This window comes from Patiria miniata, unplaced genomic scaffold (genome assembly GCF_015706575.1).
Source record: "Patiria miniata isolate m_02_andy unplaced genomic scaffold, ASM1570657v1 HiC_scaffold_4, whole genome shotgun sequence".
Taxonomy (NCBI): Eukaryota; Metazoa; Echinodermata; class Asteroidea; order Valvatida; family Asterinidae; genus Patiria; species Patiria miniata.
Genome location: NW_024037071.1, coordinates 5809180 through 5828643, shown reverse-complemented (window position 1 = coordinate 5828643; position 19464 = coordinate 5809180).

Sequence of the window (19464 nt, the reverse complement as noted above, 5' to 3'; positions counted from 1 at the left end):
GAGCACCCAAGGGGGGGGGGGGGGGGGGGGTCCTGGGGGGGGGGGCTTGAGCTCCCCCCCCCCCCCAAGAGGTTGTAATTTATTTATTTATTTTTTAGAATTTTTTTTAGTACCTCAATTTGACCTTGGTATGTATGTGGCCTATTTTCTAGCAGTATAATAGGGGTGTAAGTGGCGCCACCAACGTCAAACGCCACAAAAAAAAATCCCTATTTTTTTTCTGCGGCCAAAACTTTGGGCAAGATTTTTGAAACAAAGTAACTTAAAAAAAAATTGGAAACAAAAGTGTGCCCCCCCACCAAAACCTGGGTGCGCCTCTGTGGGTGTACAAACGTATGTATGTGACTTGTTGTAAAGATGAGATTTAGGCAACTGGAATCTTTTGGTGGCGTCAATTACGATCATTGATGCTTCTTACGGCACATGGCGCACATGGCCTGCTGTATATGGCCGGACTACTTTGATATTGCATTCCAATGGACTTATACCAGTGTCAACAACACTTAGGAGACAAGTTTAGCTTTAATCAATTTCTTTAATATATAATGGAAGTAGGGATCCGAGACCGTCCTTCCTCATGCTAACCTAATTCTGGTTAATAATTCACAACAGATCGACCTGTAAGATAACCTCGAGCAGCTATGCATACAATGGGCTACAGATGCACGTATAGGTGGGCACACAAAATGTAGGCCTACGGCGACGAAAACTATTGTCAGCCTTGACGACTCTCCCCCCCCCCGTCACACGTCAGGAACGAGTCTGCAAAAAATAAACGCTACGTCTGTGACGTCACAACTAATGTAATTTCCTTATATGGAATTAACAAAGTCTAAAACCTGGAATAAAGCATCATAGGCCACCCACCCGTGTCCTAAAATCTGAAACACGCCCCTGAAGTCATTGCTCCTAACCCGTGCCATATACCGATATAAAAGCGTCATCATTTATGAATCTGACGTCACACACTAAAGTCTAAGGTACCTAGGTCGCAATGTGGGTCTTTCAGTTGTTTTTCCAGTTTGTTTTTTATTTTTCATTTAAAAAACTGCACTCAAAATCCATGTCCCTCCTTACAAGGGACATGATGAAGTTGCCGAAGAATGTGAAAGGACCATAATCACGACGCAACATTCGTGCACCGATAACCGCTTCGGGTATGGGAATGGCATAGCGAGGTTAAACTAAAGAAACTGGTGCGCCTGTACAGTTGTTGTTGTTTGAGTCTGGCTCTGACGCAGTGGCGTAGCCACGGGGGGCGTGGGGGGGGGGGGCGACAGCCCCCCCCCCATGAAACCTTGTCGCCCCCCCCCCCCAGTCGCCCCCCACTGAGATTTTGAGTTTCTAAAAAAAAATTAATTGATCTACATGACGCCCCCCCCCCCCCATGAAATGTCTACAAGTCAGATCTGCCAAACGTCTGGAGTTACATCAAGGGAGGAGGTTGGCACTTAGCCTGCTGACGATGCTGGTACTTCCACCAGGCCGTCTACAAGTCAGATCCCCCAAACATCTTGAGTTAAATCAAGGAAGGAGGTTGGCACTCAGCCTGCTGATGATGCTGGCACTTCCAACAGGCCGTCTACAAGTCAGATCCCCCAAACATCTGGAGTTACATCAAGGAAGGAGGTTGGCACTCAGCCTGCTGATGATGCTGGTATTTCCACCAGGAAGTCTTCAAGTCAGATCCCCCAAACATCTGGAGTTACATCAAGGGAGCAGGTCGGCACTTAGCCTGCTGATGATGCTGGTACTTCCACCAGGCCGTCTACAAGTCAGATCCCCCAAACATCTGGAGTTACATCAAGGTAGGAAGTTTTGGCACTCAGCCTGCTGATGATGCTGGTATTTCCACCAGGCCGTCTACAAGTCAGATCCCCCAAACATCTGGAGTTACATCAAGGTAGGAAGTTTTGGCACTCAGCCTGCTGATGATGCTGGTACTTCCACCAGGCCGTCTACAAGTCAGATCCCCCTAACATCAAAACTAGTGATTATTGATCTGTTTTTGTAATACACTGCACATATGGCCGGACCCATTTAATGTTGGATCAAATGGACTTTCATACCAGCGTCAACAACACCTAGCAGGAAAACTTAACCTTTGATTCAACTAATTGACATAATGGAGGTAGGGATCCGAGACCTGCTTCGTACTAACCAACCTGTGGTTATTAATTGGCAAGTTTGACATGTAAGATAATCTCAGCAGCTATGCATGCAATATTTGTGTACACTGATATGGACGCAGGTTGCAGGAACACGTCTATTCTTGTAAGGCTAAAGAACTATAATTGTAAAGAGTCTATATAAACATCACGTCATAAGTAATGAAAATATTATTTATGGAATTAGCAAACGCTAAAAAGTTTGAAAAGTTTGGAACTTAGGGAAGCATAAAAGGCCATCGCACTCCACCCGACAAAAATAGAGTTCTGATACATGCTTGCGAAACAAACTAATGATTCACTACATTTAGCGAATGATTTCTAACCACCATGGAATGAAACAAAAACACATAACCATCGATAAAGGCGTGTCCTTATCGTCCGGATGGGGATTGGGGAGGCTTTCGATTTTCCTGATTCTTCCCGGATCGTGCCTGACCAATCACAAACGTGACAGAATGAGGTGGAGGCAGGAGTTTTCAGAAAGTTTAGAATTCACAGAAAACAGCGTCGGCCAAGCCTATACTGTCACAATGTAATTTACGTTTACAGACAGCTCAAAGACACTGCAAATTATTTTTTGTTGCACAGATGATATCCGTCAAGTTGGGTCACACATTTATAAAGAGGGGACTGTCAAACTGACTTCACAAAATGAAGCGAACGTCTGCACATCAACAAGATTCTGACAGGACCATTAAAACACCACGACAGGCCGTTGGCAATCAGCCTACAGATGATGCTGGTACTTCCACCAGGCCGTCTACAAGTCAAATCCCCCAAAAATCTGGAGTTACATCAAGGAAGGAGGTTGGCACTCAGCCTGCTGACGATGCTGGTACTTCCACCAGGCCGTCTACAAGTCAAATCCCCCAAAAATCTGGAGTTACATCAAGGAAGGAGGTTGGCACTCAGCCTGCTGACGATGCTGGTACTTCCACCAGGCCGTCTACAAGTCAAATCCCCCAAAAATCTGGAGTTACATCAAGGGAGGAGGTTGGCACTCAGCCTGCTGATGATGCTGGTACTTCCACCAGGCCGTCTACTAGTACAAGCCACGCCGTTGGAGTATCAGAGGACGCATCAAGTTGTACGTACCAAAACTTAATTATTCACTCTTTTAATAAAGGCAAATTATTTGTCATCCTTGTTTTCGCACACTAAAAACTTCGTGATCAAACTAACCCGTAATCCGGGTCCAAATTGGCCTAACCGGGTGCCAAAAATGACTTTTGTTCACCTCGTTTTAACACAAAGCAGACAAGTGTATATTTGACCAAGAAAAGTGTAATTTTTTTACCCCAAAAGGGTAAGCAAATTTGGACTCGGATTCCAAGTAAATCTGACCAGGGAATCGTGCATCGGGTTTCTCTTCCCATGCAGTTTCGAATACAGTTTGAAGTCATATATCTTTTTTTTGATATTGTAGCGGAAATATCAGATCCGACTCTCTCCGATATCGCCCAGAGGCTTGGTCACGAGTGGAAGCATCTTGCAATACACCTTGGCTTCACATCCGCAGACATCTCGACCTTCGAGGCCAACGACCCGGGCAATGTCCACTATCAGAAATTCCAGATGCTCGTAGCATGGAGACAACGGCAGCCCACCATTGGAGGTCAGATGGACGTGGTGTGTGCAGCATTGGCCAGGATCGACAGAAATGACATCGTCACGTGCCTTCAAGGTAAATCTGGTTAAGTGTTGTTATTTTTGTATCTGCCCATGCATGATTGTAATACGGGTCTGTGGTCAGTCGGCAAATTTGTTTTAAACCTAAAGAAAACGCCCCTGTTGCTATATTTATCACTTTTAGAGTGGCTGCAACCATGTGTGACCCTGCGAGAACTGTACTCGGGGCGCAAACAACTCGAAATTTGTCAAGTAATTAATCCACAACAAAACCTGGGCCGATTTTTGGTTCGATTTTTTCGTCCAAAAGTGAAAATGTCTTGTTTTAGTAGCCCGTACCAGTTACAAAGAAATGAAATGGTTTTGGAAAAATCTTAAAGGAGTTACTGCATAATTGAGAAACTCATTACATTTTTTCAGCTAATTCTGATTCGTTTCAGGTCCTACTGGATTCGCATCCCGTATTGATCTGACGAATATCCAGCAGCTTGTTATGGAGTACAACAAGGATATAACAAGCACCATCCCTGCACATCCCTTGGATCCTTCCAGGACCTTGGATATTGACCATTTTTCTGAACTACAACTCACTCAGAACTTAGAAGGTAATAAGACAACACAAGAATCGATTCATTTACCGGAGGGGACACGGAATGTAAATAAAGTTAGTACAAAGCTCTTAGACTCTTCGGAAGATATGTTTGAAGTTTTAGTCAGAAAGCTCAAGATCCTTCTTTCAGGAGGGGCGGGATTTGGCAAGTCTACTCTTTTATTGAGAGTTGCAAATGCGAGCACTGATCCAAAAACCGTAATGGCAAAAAGGTTCAAACTTGTGCTCCCAGTGAAGTTGAGGCAAATGCAAAAGACAAGTTGCGTCCTTGAGGCCATACGCAACCAGATTTTACCTAATATTGACAAGACAGTTTTGAAGAAAGTTATTGATGATAACGAAGCGGTTACGGCTTTCCTACTGGACGGATTGGATGAGATTCCGTCCGATGTTCTCAATTCTCCGGCCCCGGAAGGTGGTTATGGGGTCAAGGACATCTTGAGTAACAAGGTGCTGAGACGCAGCACTGTCTTAACATCAACTCGGCCACACATGGTTGACTTTGCCATCAAGGGATACCCACACTACACCCGCATACAAACATTGGGTTTTACATTCAAAACTGCTAAGAAATACATAACATCCTACTTTGCTACAAAAGGTGCCGCCAACAAAGGGAAATCATTAATTTCGCACGTGACATCCAGGGGGCAGCTACACTCACTGGCTCAGATTCCAATCATTGTTCTCTTCCTGTGTATAGTTTGGGAAAGTCTGTCAAAATTGCCTGAGAAGTTAACGGAGCTTTACACAAAGTTTGCGAAGTGTCTAGTCAGTCGCTGTTGCAATGAAGGCGAGGATGAGGTGGAGTTGATGGAATCAGTCGTGTGTGGACTGGGGCGAGTTGCTCTGAATGGGTTACTGGACCCTAAGGGGGAAAGGCTGGTGTTCTACGCGGAAGAATTTGATAAGAAAGACTTGGAGGATGGTTGTCGATTGGGTTTCCTTCATAGGGAGTATTTCACGAGTGATCTGGAGTTGATACAAAGTGCTACCTTCATACACAAGTCTGTCCAAGAATACTGTGCGGCATGCTACTTTGCCAATTTGCATCACACAGACGTAGAGGAGTTTCAAAAGAAGTTGAAGCAGATCAATCCATCCAACGTCGATGCAATGGAATATCTGCTTCGGTTTGCATGCGGCATATCATCGGGGTCTCCGGCTACTGCATGTACTGGGCTCATCCTGGAGCACGTACAAAAACAACGTAACAAGGACGGACTGCGTGACCGTGACGGGGTTACACTGCAGAAATTGTCGCGCCTGTTGCTATTTGAGTCGGGTTCTGACGAAATGGCTGATAAGCTAGACCGACCAACTAGCGCGGAATGTAAAAGTCAGGAGGATTTGTTAGCGATGCACAATTACTTGCAGTGTCTCCGTCAGCCACTAGTAGAACTTAAGGACTTCACTGTCTACTGCAGATCGCATGACGAATTGGCGCTACTGAGGGATATTAATGATCTACTGCGTGACAACACTGCAATACGCCCTGCGTTTCATATCACCTGTAGATCGTATGAAGACCTGAAGCTGCTGAGGAAGATGGTACTGAGTGGTAACATCAGGCCAGTCACAGAATTGGGGTATTCGGTGCTATTCTGGGTCACTTACATCATGTCTGAACAAGCGAATGAGGACATGCAGACCTTAGAAGAAACGCTTAAACAAATGGATGAGAGGCTTCGTGGTCAAATTCAGCTTAAACTGACGATTGATGAGATGTCTCACTTTGATGATGACTGTGTGTTAGGATCCCTGTTCCGTGTACGCAATCAGATCGACGGAGTCGATCTGCGTAACCGAACGTGTGACGACGTCAGTAGACTAGTGAATGCACTGGGTGTACGTGGTTGTGATGGGTTGAAATTCGTAGATGTGTCTGATACCAACCTGCACGGCCATCTGCGTGATGTAGGCCCTCTTGTTCCTCCATCCCTGCTCTGGTTGACATTACGCTCATGTGTACTGAATGACGATGACGTCCCTGACCTGATCAGCATCCTCCCTGCCGGGCATAGTTTGTTGTGGCTAAGTGTTGCTGGCAATGCATTCAGTGTGGGCGGAATGGAGACTCTCACTGCTCATCTCAGGGATCTGCCTCAACTAAAGATTCTTTGGCTTCGTCACGATGCAGAGCATGTTAGGCAGGTGGTCAAGCAAAATCTTCCAAATGTCACCGTAATCTAAAAGATTTTTAAAAAGATAATTTATTGGTTTTCTTCAAAATTTCAAATTAGGTCATTCGGCTAGTTTGCTTGAGTCAACTAATTACTATTGCTGTCGATATCATTACGAAGACCTATTACATTCCTATATAAAAACACAACGTTGAGACGTATGAAATAAATGACACATATTCCAACGATCCCGGAGACATACGCTCAATATTCCTGAGCACACCCTAGGCAACATCATGAAATACATGAAGATTAACAACGTTTTGTGGCTTATTTCCAAGAATCAGTTCAAATTCCAGCGTCCAGCTGAACAACTTGTCATTTGCATTTTTCGATCAGACCTTGAATTGCTGCCGTCGTAATAATGAACACACATCGCTGCTCTGGGCAAAAGAAACTTTATGAAGAACAAAAAAAATCATAAATATCAGCTTTAGTGAAACAAAATTGTCAGACATTTACCTATGCCCCGCCTGAAAGAATAATTAACGAAAATAATTATATAATAAATTGATTCTGAACGTTTTTTCTTGAGCTGAATGTGACATATGTCAGTATACCGTAATTTCATATTGAAATGAATGTAACGCAGTCTTGTATCCTGTTAAGGGTTCGTCAACAATTCCCAAAAATTAGAAATACAATGTGACAGGAATCATTTTCAAAATCCAAAGGAATCATATTCTGTTTGTTTTTAGAATATTTTAAAAACTAAGAAACAAAGTCAGTGAAAAAGTTGATTTGAATGGAGACAAAAAATTGTCAAATGTTTTTAACATTTGTGAAAAGTTTTGAAACAATAAAATGAATGTGGAAAGTTTCAAATTCATCTTAGATCGTTCAAACGGAAAATTGTTAGTTTTCGTTGGGATTGCTCAACTTGGTTTCCTGAGTACCGTAACCGTTTATTTGACAGCTAATGGCAGAAAACGTCAGATTTGGACCATGCAAATTGCAATCTTGTAAAACAAATTGTGCAAATTGTCGTAATGTAAAATGAAACCAAGTAGGGTTTCATTAACGTGCATGTGATGATTGTACATGTATGTTCATTGTAAATAACAACTGATGTAGGAAAACATCAGCTTGGCAAGCCTGTTGAACACGTATTAAAACCAGGCCGGTCATCAAAGTGTGTGTTATTACCGTTCTGTGCTTATAACAGCAGATGGGAGACAACTTCTGCTTTTGGAACGAGGTTCCTTTGTAAGATTTTTTTCTTCAATCCGTGGTTCTATAGTTTTTAGCTAAACCATGTGCCTTCCATGCGAACGAAAACTAAGCAGGTTTCAACTGTACTCAGTCCTATAATGAAATATTAATTCACGGTCCATTCCATAGCTGATGTGGGGGAGTTGTGCTTTTGGAACTGTTTGTTCCCACCATTTTTTTTGTTTGGCTTGTTGACCAGCTTATGCAAGAAACTTTAGATTTCAGAACGAGATTAATTTTCAAGATATACTCGTAATTATGTTATTGGCTTGAGGAGGACTTTCTACTTGGCCTTTAAAAAAAATGAAAACCAGGGTTTCCACCATTTTTGTGCGAGATACTCAAGTAACTTGACCGTCGGGTTTTTTTAATCAGTAAAACGTTTGTGTGTCTTGGATTTGTTAAATGTATATATTTCTTTGGTTGGAGTTTTATGTAAATGTTTAATTAATATGAATTATGACATGAAGGTTTCCGAATTATTAGCTGCTCATTCTGACCTGGATACATGTCATTAATGATTAATCGAATGAGATTTTTGAAGGTGATTTCTGAGCACTAAGCGTTGATTTCCAGCACTTGACATCATTGTTTGTGTTTGTTTGCTATTTAAGAAAAATCTACAAACTATTTGTGGCTTCGATGCAAGAAAACATTAGTAATTATGCAGCACATTTTTTTTTCATTTTTTATTCTGAAATTTAACCTGTATGACAGGAATAATTATATGACTTCTTTATTTTTTTGTTGCCTTTTTGTCAACTTGCAGTTGAATTATTTCAGATTTAGTGAACAAAATTAAACTGATATCAGAGATATTACTGTTTACATTGTTTAATACAACATGAAGTTATTTATCAAGCCTAAGTTTTTACCCTGAAATATTCTGTTTTTATACCACAGCTTGCTATAGTGCATTTGTGTGTATCTTTGATTCTAATTCTTGCTGCCATCCTTGCAAATTATACGGGACTGCACAAGTAGGATATTTCGGTGCAAGTTCAAAGTCGATTCCTTCTTTATAAATCCATCGCCTTCTACTGAAGTTTGATATCCCCTTACATTCTCCTCCATCGATGGGATATTCCCCGCCCTCTGTCTGTACAGTATATCAATTTCATTATCGACTGCTACCCTGCATTAAGTCTTGCAATAGACCAGAAAATAGTGTCCCCTATTTCAGCACTGGGACTACATGTATATCGCTCCTTCTTTATAGACCTTATGCAGCATCCATCTTAGAGGGCAGTGCCTTTGTTTAGTTGGAATGTGCAAGAGTGAACCTTTTTTGTGCTTTCATTGATACTGAAGTAAAGCATAGAGCAAGGAACAGAAGTAACAACAGATGCCCTCTAAGATGATCGCTACGCATAAGGTCTATGAACATATTTTGCAGGCTGGACAAATCAGGCCTTTAAGTACAAGGAGCTGTGTCCATTTTACCCATCGCCGACACCCCCCTCCCGCTCCGAAACCTAGACACGCCCCTGCAATATTGATACGGAATGATCCGTCCCGTCATCTCAGGATGCACCCCGGTATATAAATTGCCACTGACACCTGTGATAAATCCCCATTCTTCCAAATTCTTTTTATAGATGCTCAGAAATCTCACAGGTGTTCAGGCTGCGCAGAAAAATGATGATCAACATGTCGTCTTTCATATTCCTTTCAATTTCTGGTGGGTTCACCAGCGACTTTTTGAGAAATTATCAGCCAAATAAGACCATCCTAAAAGGAATTTAGCCATTTTTGAAAAGGATCCCTCCACAACATGGCTAAAATAGCGCCAGATTCGGACCCAATATTGCATCCAAAATGCTCAGAATTGGAAGCCCAACGTCCCGGCCAGAGGTGCAGTGCCATAATGTCTTCACTCCCCCAAGGCTCTCAGAACTCTACAATATAGAATAATTTGAATGTAATAATTATTCGTGACTGATTCGTGGCCTATTTACTGTGTTGCACCCCTCAGAGGCACACAAACTCTATGATGATCCATTGCCCTACAATAACTTGACGGCCACCATTCAGCAAGCTGTTTGAAGGGCGACCTCTGCTAGATTTATAGAAGCTGCGTTGAAAGTTGCGGATTTCTTCTAATTTGGCTGGAAGAACCTCCGACTACGAAATACCAAAGCAAATTTTCATTAGCATAAAAAACAAAAATGCACCAAAATGCCCTTCAAAATTGCAAAATGAAAATAAAAATACGGTTAAATGGGACACAATTATTAAAGGGTCATTAACAAGGAGTGTATTACAAAAATTACTTTTCATGCTATGTGCCCGTTATACATGCCAGACTTTATTTCGTGAATAAGCAAAGCTAGGTGTTTTTTTTCTCAAATACTCCAAATTAAGGCGTTATCGACACCAATTAGCTCCTGATAATGTCAGACTTCGCTCCTTCGTCTGCAGCTACTTTAGAGCAATTAATTCCAAATAAGTCGATTGATCCTGACGAATCTCTCGACGGTCCAAGGGGCTAAGATAACAATAATTATGTTTGTCGTACATCAAACACTTCAATCTAAAATAGGCCAGTTTGAATGCTTTGATACACACCATTAAGCCAGATTTCGCTACGAAAGCTGAAATTTGATATTTGTTCAAAACTGTAATATCCCCGAAGACGCCCCTTTTCTGTTAATATTAACTTAACAATGATAATGTTTGGTTAGACTGGTTCCTTGTCCCTCCATTGTCCTGCGGACTTAAAATGTGGGGACGGGTAGCTAGCAGTGAATCCTGAATACAGAAGGTTAAATTTCCCCTAACGGTATTGTTTGCGCGTAACCAGCCTAAAATGGCAATATCCAACAAATGGGTGCACCTTCTGAGAAAATGAGCTTCGATTTTCCCTGAATTCGAAAGTGTTTCTTGAACCATGTGTTCAAGTATCGTCAATACACAAAGCTGATCAGTGATTCAAAAATAAACAATCATGCTGCGCGCGCAGCGGCGATCCAATCAATGGTATTAAATTTGCGCTAGCTACCTCCTCCCCGTTCCTTTTTTTTTGGTGGGTGGGGCCTAGAACCAGTCTAATGTTTGGTAAGTATGACTTTATGTGCCAATATCAATGCGCGCACTCGTCATACGCATTCCGCACTATAAAAGTTAGTGCCATTTAGTTTCATATACTACACAGCAAAGGTACAAAATTAATTAATAAAACCAGCCGTATTGAACTCCCATATGAATTTGAGTGTATTATTCATAACAAAATCAATTGGTTTTCGAGCTTTTTGAAGGTAAGGGACACCGTTGGAAACATTCAAAAAATGAAACTGTCAAAATGACCTACTTTATTGTATATGTCAGTAATAGGATCATGCATCCTGTGAAATTACTGCGCCTGTACAAAATTATTTAGTATGCTGCGGGGTTTTTTTTTTTGGGGGGGGGGGGGAATTACCAACAGGGTGCGAGAAAAATGAAGGTGTAATTTTATAAAAAGTATAATCTAGGCCTACTGGGTTGAAATTTGTCGCGCTGTTACATTCTTGAGGTTTATCGTATTGTTCCTTCAATCAACAAAACAATATTTGTGCGAATGTTGCCCTACCTACTCACTAAATCAACAGACACACCCTAGAAAATCTAGTTCCATCAAACGTCAGGTGACTTTCTATAGTTTCCATCGCGTGATCCTTCTCGAAGTCACAACTAACCAGCTATTCGCCCAAACCACCCAAACGCCATAACCTGAACATTCTTTAATGAACATCGGCGGATTTGTGTCTGTATGTGTACCCATGGAGTAAGGAATAGATTGGTGTAGCTAGCCAGCCAGCCCGATACAACACAAATTGCCTTCTAACATCAATGTTGGTCATTATTTGGCGACAGTAGACTATTTATACCCTGAGCCACCGACCCGCCCATTGTGAGGCTGCGATACAGCGTCAGCATCAGTAAGAAGACACGTAAGGTCAAACAAGAAAGGTAGGAACATTTCAGGTTTCTTTGGGTTAATAGCGATTGAAACAACTTTTTGTTTGTATTTTTAAAAGAATGATTACCATTAGGATACTGTACAAGCTGTCAATGTAAAGGGAATGAAAGGAAGCAAATTCTTGATAAAATAATCGACTAAATTTAAACTGTCGTATATTGTCTGTGTTTCTTTAATTCATAAAACATTTTAATATTCAGTATTACTCCTGGACTTCCAATAGTATGTGATAATGGTTATAAAAGATACTATGCCAGTATCTGACCTTATTCAAACTGTTTGTGCGAACGTGTGATTTGAGAGATGAGATTTAGGCAACAGGAATCTGTCGGTGATGACGTCAATGGTATGAGGCTTCTTTACCGTTGTGAAATATACCTTTTTTTTAAACTATAAATTTTGACCATCTCACAGCCGGGGGCGGATTCCGCCCCGCTCCCAAGATCTCGGCGGCTCGGCCACCGATTGACAAACAATTATGAAACTCGGTGCATGCATAGAACAACTTCACATAAACAAACCCAAGAAATTTCATGACTATAGGTCAAAGGGTTTTGGAATTATGGCTAATTAATTATTTATATGCACGAATGGTAATTCTGTTTTGTGTACACAACGTATGGGGAAATTCAGTTTTCACGGCGAGTAGCACCGGAAAATGTTTCGTTGAGCGGCAACCCACGGTCTGAATTTATGTTTTCAGTATCAAAAGATGCGCAATTAAGACTCGAGGCTAAAAAGTCAGCACAGCTCGGGTTGCAAAATTTTTTTTCAAGGGTATCGCGGAAAAAGTTGAGAGGGGGAGGCGGATTCCACCCCGGCCTTTTTAGGGTTAAGGGGGTAGGTTTGCACATGGTGCAGGGCCTGCTGTATCTACAAGCACCATGACGACCGGACTCCAATTAATGGACTTTAATACCAGTGTCAACAACACTTTGCAGACAAACTTAGCTTTGATCCAACTAATTTAGGATCCGAGACCTGCTTCATGCTAACCTACCTGTGGTTAATAATTCACAACTTGGCCTCCAAGATAACCTCAGCAGGTATTGTATACAACAAACAAAATGGTAGCCCCATTCTACTATTTCAACATTAGTTGAAACCTCCTCCTAGATCCGCCACTGACACGCCTCAATTGATGCTGTTGAACTGATACAATCACGTACAGGTTTTTGCAGGTTACAATAGTAAGGGATAGAATGTCGTCATTGAGTTATGATATGGAAAGGAAATAAAATAATTATTTATCACAATATCAATCATTTTGGGGGGATGGTTCCAGCTTGTGTGAAGGGAAACGATTAGGCCTTTTCTTGATTATGCCAAGTTTCAAAGGATCCACGAAATTAACTTTATACTGGAGCATATTGTATAGCAAATATTCCTTGTTGTGTATGCATATGAGACATCCCTTTACAGTACACATTTCGCAAAGTGCACTTTGTTTAACAATGAGAATGTTTCAAGCGTTTCCTAAAAACTGAGGGCGCTGTTGCTTTGATGTCAATTTAGGAACACAGCTGTCAGATAAGGGGGTTTCTCTTGGAATTGTAAACCCAACATTCTGCTCATTGAAAACATTTTGTGCATAAAGTTTTCTCATTATCTTACTGTCATATACTGACACAACAATGAACCAATGAAAGCAGAAAAATAACCACAGCAAACCCCAAAAAGTTTAGTGACTTTTTATGCTAAATATTTAGCAGACGTGAAACTGAAATTTCTGCCTTGAATGACGTCACAGTTTTTCTCATGAATATGGAAATTTTCATAAACGTATAAACCAAAAGGTGCCAAACCGCCCTTACGGTGGCAGTATGAAGATTAAAAATAAAGTTAAATGGAACACAAACAAAGGAAGATTGCAAGGATTGCATTTAAAAGAAGCAAAAGTTCTACAATTAAGCTTGGTGCAGTGAGTCATGGCCTAAGACGCGCGGCCGATACTCCAATGAAACTACATCTATTACGGTGTTCTGGCTGACTTGTACAAAGCAGCAGGGAGAAATACGTTTAAAGGTCTTTGAGAACAATCAAGGTGATGTTCACGGGAAACATGCACTCCGCCAGAACATTTAGTACGTTAGTTGAACAGTTTTCATGCAATAATTAGTGTAACTTGATAATTTTTTACCGGGAACTATGTGCTGCACTCATCTATATGGCGTGAATCGCGCTGAATGTAGCGCACCGTGGACGTGATGTTGGAAGGTTATAATTATACACTCACTGACAATATCCATGTTAGTATCGATACTTACACGCCAAGATAATCGACGGTGTCGATACACGGCGTAAATCGCCGTTAATATACGAATTGAGTGGTCGGTATCGGGTAATCGATTACATTCGCAGGAAATAAACACAGCCAGTGTCGAAACTTAACACTCTGAAGATAATGCGATTCACATACACATCAACCAATTTTGACACTACTATCTTCAGGATAATTCGTTTCCAGTACGCATCCATTAACACCACCAAAACTGCTGCTGCTGCTGTTTTGCCATAGTCCTCAAAGAACCGTCGGCATTCTCTTGTGTGCCTTTGCTCTTGCCACGGCCATTCCTCCATCCGTCCACTTCCTGATGTTATCGATCCATCCTGTTTTCCTACATCCTTGCCTGGCCTTCCCTTCTACTTCTCCTTCTACTGTCATCTGCACTAGGCTATCTGATCGGCGCTTCCGATGTCCATACATAGACAGCTTCCTCTTCCTTAACTGGGCAAGCAGACCTTCCTCTTCTGAAACTCCCACCCTTTGGCGGATCCATGCATTGGTCTTTCTATCTTTCCAGCTGACCTGAAGCATTCTACGCCACACCCACAGCTCAAGTGATTCTATCTTCTTCATGTCATTCTGTTTTAATGTCCAACTTTCTGCACCATAGAGGGCTACACTCCACACGAGAGATTTCACCAGTTGTTTCTTCAGTTTCAGGCTGACCTCATTTGCCTTCCACAGTCCAATTAGTTGGCTGGTGGCATCTCTTGCAATTGCCAACCTAGCACAAACCTCTGGTGTAGAGTCTCCATCAATCCTTACCATTGAGCCAAGGTATTTGAAGCTGTCTACCTGGTTGATTGCACTTCCGCCAAGAAAGATCTGTTCTTTGCTACCATGAACCATAACATGAGTTTTGGCTGAGTTTATATGGAGACCAAAGATGTGGCTGCATTTCTCTAATTCTACTGCTTGCTTTTCCAGTTCTGTTTTTGAGCGTGCAATCAGTGTGGTGTCATCAGCATAGCGGATATTCCATATTGCTCTTCCACCAACAATGCTACCCGATCTTTCATCTAGTGACTCTTTCACCTGTCGCAAGATGGCTTCACCACAGGCATTGAAAAGCAAGGGGGACACAATGCAGCCCTGCCGAACTCCTTTCTCAAATGGAAACTGGTCTGTGTGGCCATCTTCTACTCTAATAACTCCAGTAGCTTCTGAGTATAGTCTCTCCAGTAGCCAAACTAGGTGTTTAGGTGTGCCATAATCCAAGAGAGTTTTCCACAGGACAGCGTGGTTGACTGTGTCAAAGGCCTTGCTGTAATCAACAAACATCATCCACAGTTGTTGATCTTGTCTTTTCACTGTTTTCTCAATGATGTTACGTATGGTGAGGATAGCATCAGTTGTCCCTTTGCCGGTAACAAAACCAAACTGCTCCTCAGCGATCTGCGGCATTACAAAGTGTGCTAACCTGCTACGAATAACTTCCAGCAGCACTTTAGAAGCGTGGCACAACAGACTGATGGTTCTATGCTTGGAGCAGTCCTGTGTTCCTGGTACCTTTGGTAGGGTTATAATTTCAGATTGTGTCCAGTCGCTTGGCCAAACACCAGTCCTCCAGATGTTATCAATTATTGTTTTCATGGCTTGTACTACGGTCTCTCCTCCTGCCTTTATCATTTATCATTTCTCCAGAAGTCCCATCCAGACCAGCTGCTTTACCAACCTTCAGTTTCTTTATGGCTGCTCTAATTTCACTTGGCATAACTTCTGGTTCCAGTGCTTCTGGTGCTTCTGGTGGATGTTCATCAGGAGTGTGCCGTGGTAGGTCTGAGCTAAAGAGTTGTGTGCCGTACTCTATCCATCGGTCTTTGATCTTATCGGCTTCATAAAGCATCTCTCCATTCTTATCCTTGATACCAATGCCTGGCTGAGGAGATCTCCTCCCGCTAATCTGCCTTATCAGCTGGTATGTACGCTTGGTATTTCCAGACCTGAATGATTGATCTGCCTCAGCACTCAAACCAGCCAACCACTTCCGTTTTGCCTTGCGACATGCTGTCTTGACAGATTTGCATAGGTCTCTATAAGCTGCGCCTTCAAAGTTGGTTATCTTCGCTTGGCGTCTTTGGTCAATCAAGTCTTGGCAGTCTGGGTCATCTATCCACGGTTTCTCTGTCTCCCTTACAACAGGACAATGTTCCTTTGTTGCCGAAGTTAGTACATCTGCCAATACTGGCCATGTGACATCCTTGTCTTTTAGATGACCTTTGAGATATTGTCAACATTCTTTTGTAAACTTCTTGCATTAATGTGGACCAACATCAATGGATCCTGAGTGGTTTTATGAACTTCGTTCATGAGATCATCTTGATCATAATATTCGGAATTTATTTCTTGAGTTGCAAAATTTATATCGGGATCTATGTAATCATTCATAAAACTGGAGGATATTTTTACGATGATTTATAAGGCCTGCAAAAATACAGTAAAATACACGGAAAGGCTTACTTAATACATTATTTTTAGGTGACAAAATTCAGGATAACACAAAATTTACTCCTGTACACACGGACAAACATAGAAACAATACATTGGACGGCAAAAAATGACATGAGTTACAAACGCAATGTAAGAATGAACAAGTGGTGAGAAAAGAGTAGTGACATTTCTCCCTTAGATGGCCGCAGTATATTGATATTGTTACGTAAGATGATGCCTCAGGTGTTAATGGCTGGTACCTGATTATTGTTGAGCTACATGTAACACTTAACAAATCACTCCAGAAAGAAAAAGAGGGGTAATATGTACATCACATTGAGGATACAATTACTGTAACAAAATCAATAATACTAATAACAATAATAATGATGAATACACAACAAGGTGGTAGGATATAGACATTGAGGTTACAATGTAAGTGTGCATTATCATGTGTTGTATTGCTGTGATTTACTTCCCGGTGAAGGTCTTGAATTCTCCTGTATGCAGTTTATACTTCATGACTGGTGGGATAGACCATGGGATGTACGCAAATTGTACACGTTCGTCTTTGCGTATGGATGGCAGATTTTCTTCCCGAAGTTTTTTGCGGTAGTTCCGGACTTTGCTTGTTACATCATCAGAGATGTAGATGGATGACCCCTTGTACTGGTTGCCCTTCAGTAGTTTGGCCGCATTCCTCAACACGTACTGCCGATCAGCGGACCGGAGAGCCTGCAATGAATTGGCCTTGGCTTTTGACGGCCTCCGGTACCCGTGGTGGCTGGTCGGTGAGCCGGGGTGCGATGGGCGCGCTCAATCTCGATAATAATCCTCACTACCTTCTAATTTCATATGTTGCGTCAGGAATTCAGAGACGAAGGCCTCGCAGGGTTGATCCCCTTCAGATCGTTCGGGTACTCCATGTATGATTATGTTGTTACGTCGGGAACGATTCGGTATATAGGTCTTCTATCTTATCCTCGAGTTGACATGAGTAGATGTGGTTACCATCGCATCGATATTTGATGCGACTCGCCAGTTCGGCATTACGTTTGCTTGCATATTCAGCAGCAGATTGCAGCTCAAGGATGGTTTTGCTGTGGTCATCCACCTGCGATGTGATCTTATGGTAATTCACCTCGAGTGTTGATAGTCTAGATTCAATAGATTCTAAACTCTTGATGATCTTGTCTAGTTTGTGGTGAACATCTGCTGCGCCATGGCAGCCATCTTGGCAGCAATTGTGTGTATAGCCTCTGCTGATGACGCAGGATCGGACACTGACGCAGTGTTTTTCCCCCTTTTCCTCTGGGTTTTTGCTGCAGGTTTCTCCTCCGTTTCGTTCCCCATGATCTTGTTGATGTTATGACGAGGAATTTGAGAGCTAGCTAATTCAAAAGCGGCGATTTGGGGATGAATTTAATTGAAATATCGGGAGAGTTACGAATCAATACTCACTCATGTCTTGGTGGCGCCCTCTTAAATTAAGACGGATCACAATAATTCTATCTGAAATTGGTTGAACTTTCAGTTCGCATTGCATAATACACCAAAACAGACGTACTCATTTATTCAAAGCGAAACAGACGTACTCATTTATTCAAAGCGAAATGACAGGACGAGTATTCATTTTGGTTTGTCTATATAGGAAGTTCCGCTACTGCGAACCGAAATGGCAGAGTTGGGAGGTATGAACGTGTCTACTACAGTTACACCAACTACAAGTGGGAGTGAGACATCTGGCTGGACCAAGGCAGAAATCATTGGGCTTGTTTTCGGTCTTGTATCAGCAATTAGCCTATTTGTGACAATATGTAAGTCATGTTCTATACACGTGTACTTGCAAGTCTCGAATTCATTAATTTTATGGCATCGGGGAGATTCAGTATACCATGAGAAGTGTCACGTCATCTCCCCCCCCCCCCCCCCCGGGTCAATCTCACTTCCTGGGCAACAATTCACGTACATTCCTTGCGAACGCATTGCATAATACATCATTTTACATCCTTTTTATGCTTTTACAGAACACTTCCACAATTAGTACTTGTAAGTGCACATGAACCAGTATGATTGCACCGAGTTGACCACTGAGTGACGTCACAACTACGCCAGCGAATTGGATTTTCCCAAACCTCATCCCTATGGGTTTACAACCTCGTTTCCATTAACAACCCTTGGTGACCAAATTTGCTTCCTGATGTATCCTAGTGGCATAGGCCTATAAAGGAAAACGTCTTGTGGTTACACGCTTAAGCACATTTGGTACCACGAAAATACTTAAAATGTCCACAAAAGTCTGAAATTTAGATTTTGAATAGCCTAAAAGGGTGATCTGACAATTTATTAGACCTACCATTATAGAACAAGTTTCATAAAAAAAAATTTGTAACAAAAACCCTTATTCTCAATCATGCTGATTCAGCGGTTTTGTTTTTATTCGATTTATGTTGCATTATTCTTGAAGATAAAAATAGCTGTCTTCCTTTTTTTTTACATAATTACTTTGGTACGTGGATAATTGCAATATGCTCTGTATTTCATTTATTTATGAGTTTCCCTACCTCATTTGATATTTGAAACTAAAATAGTGACTCAAATAACAAAATGTTGTTTCTGTCGTTCTTACAGTTGGATTGTATCTCAATCACCGCAGAAAACAACGAGGTAAGAAAACAGATTAGACAGTAAAATTGAAACGCAGAATTACTTCCGTATAACTGAAAAGATCGGCCTAATGGACATTGATCTCATCAGTATGAAAAACAGTTTTGACACTAAAAATTTACACATTAATGCGGCCTTCATGTTCAAGCATATGGAACAAACTTTATGCCGAAAAATATAATTACATGAACGACTCATGAATGACACATCATACCATTCTATTAACGTGGTTATAGTGATGCCCTTTCTTCTTAAATCTGCACCCAGGAAATGTGCACATGCGAATACCAAGCGAGGATCAGGAACAGCTAGAA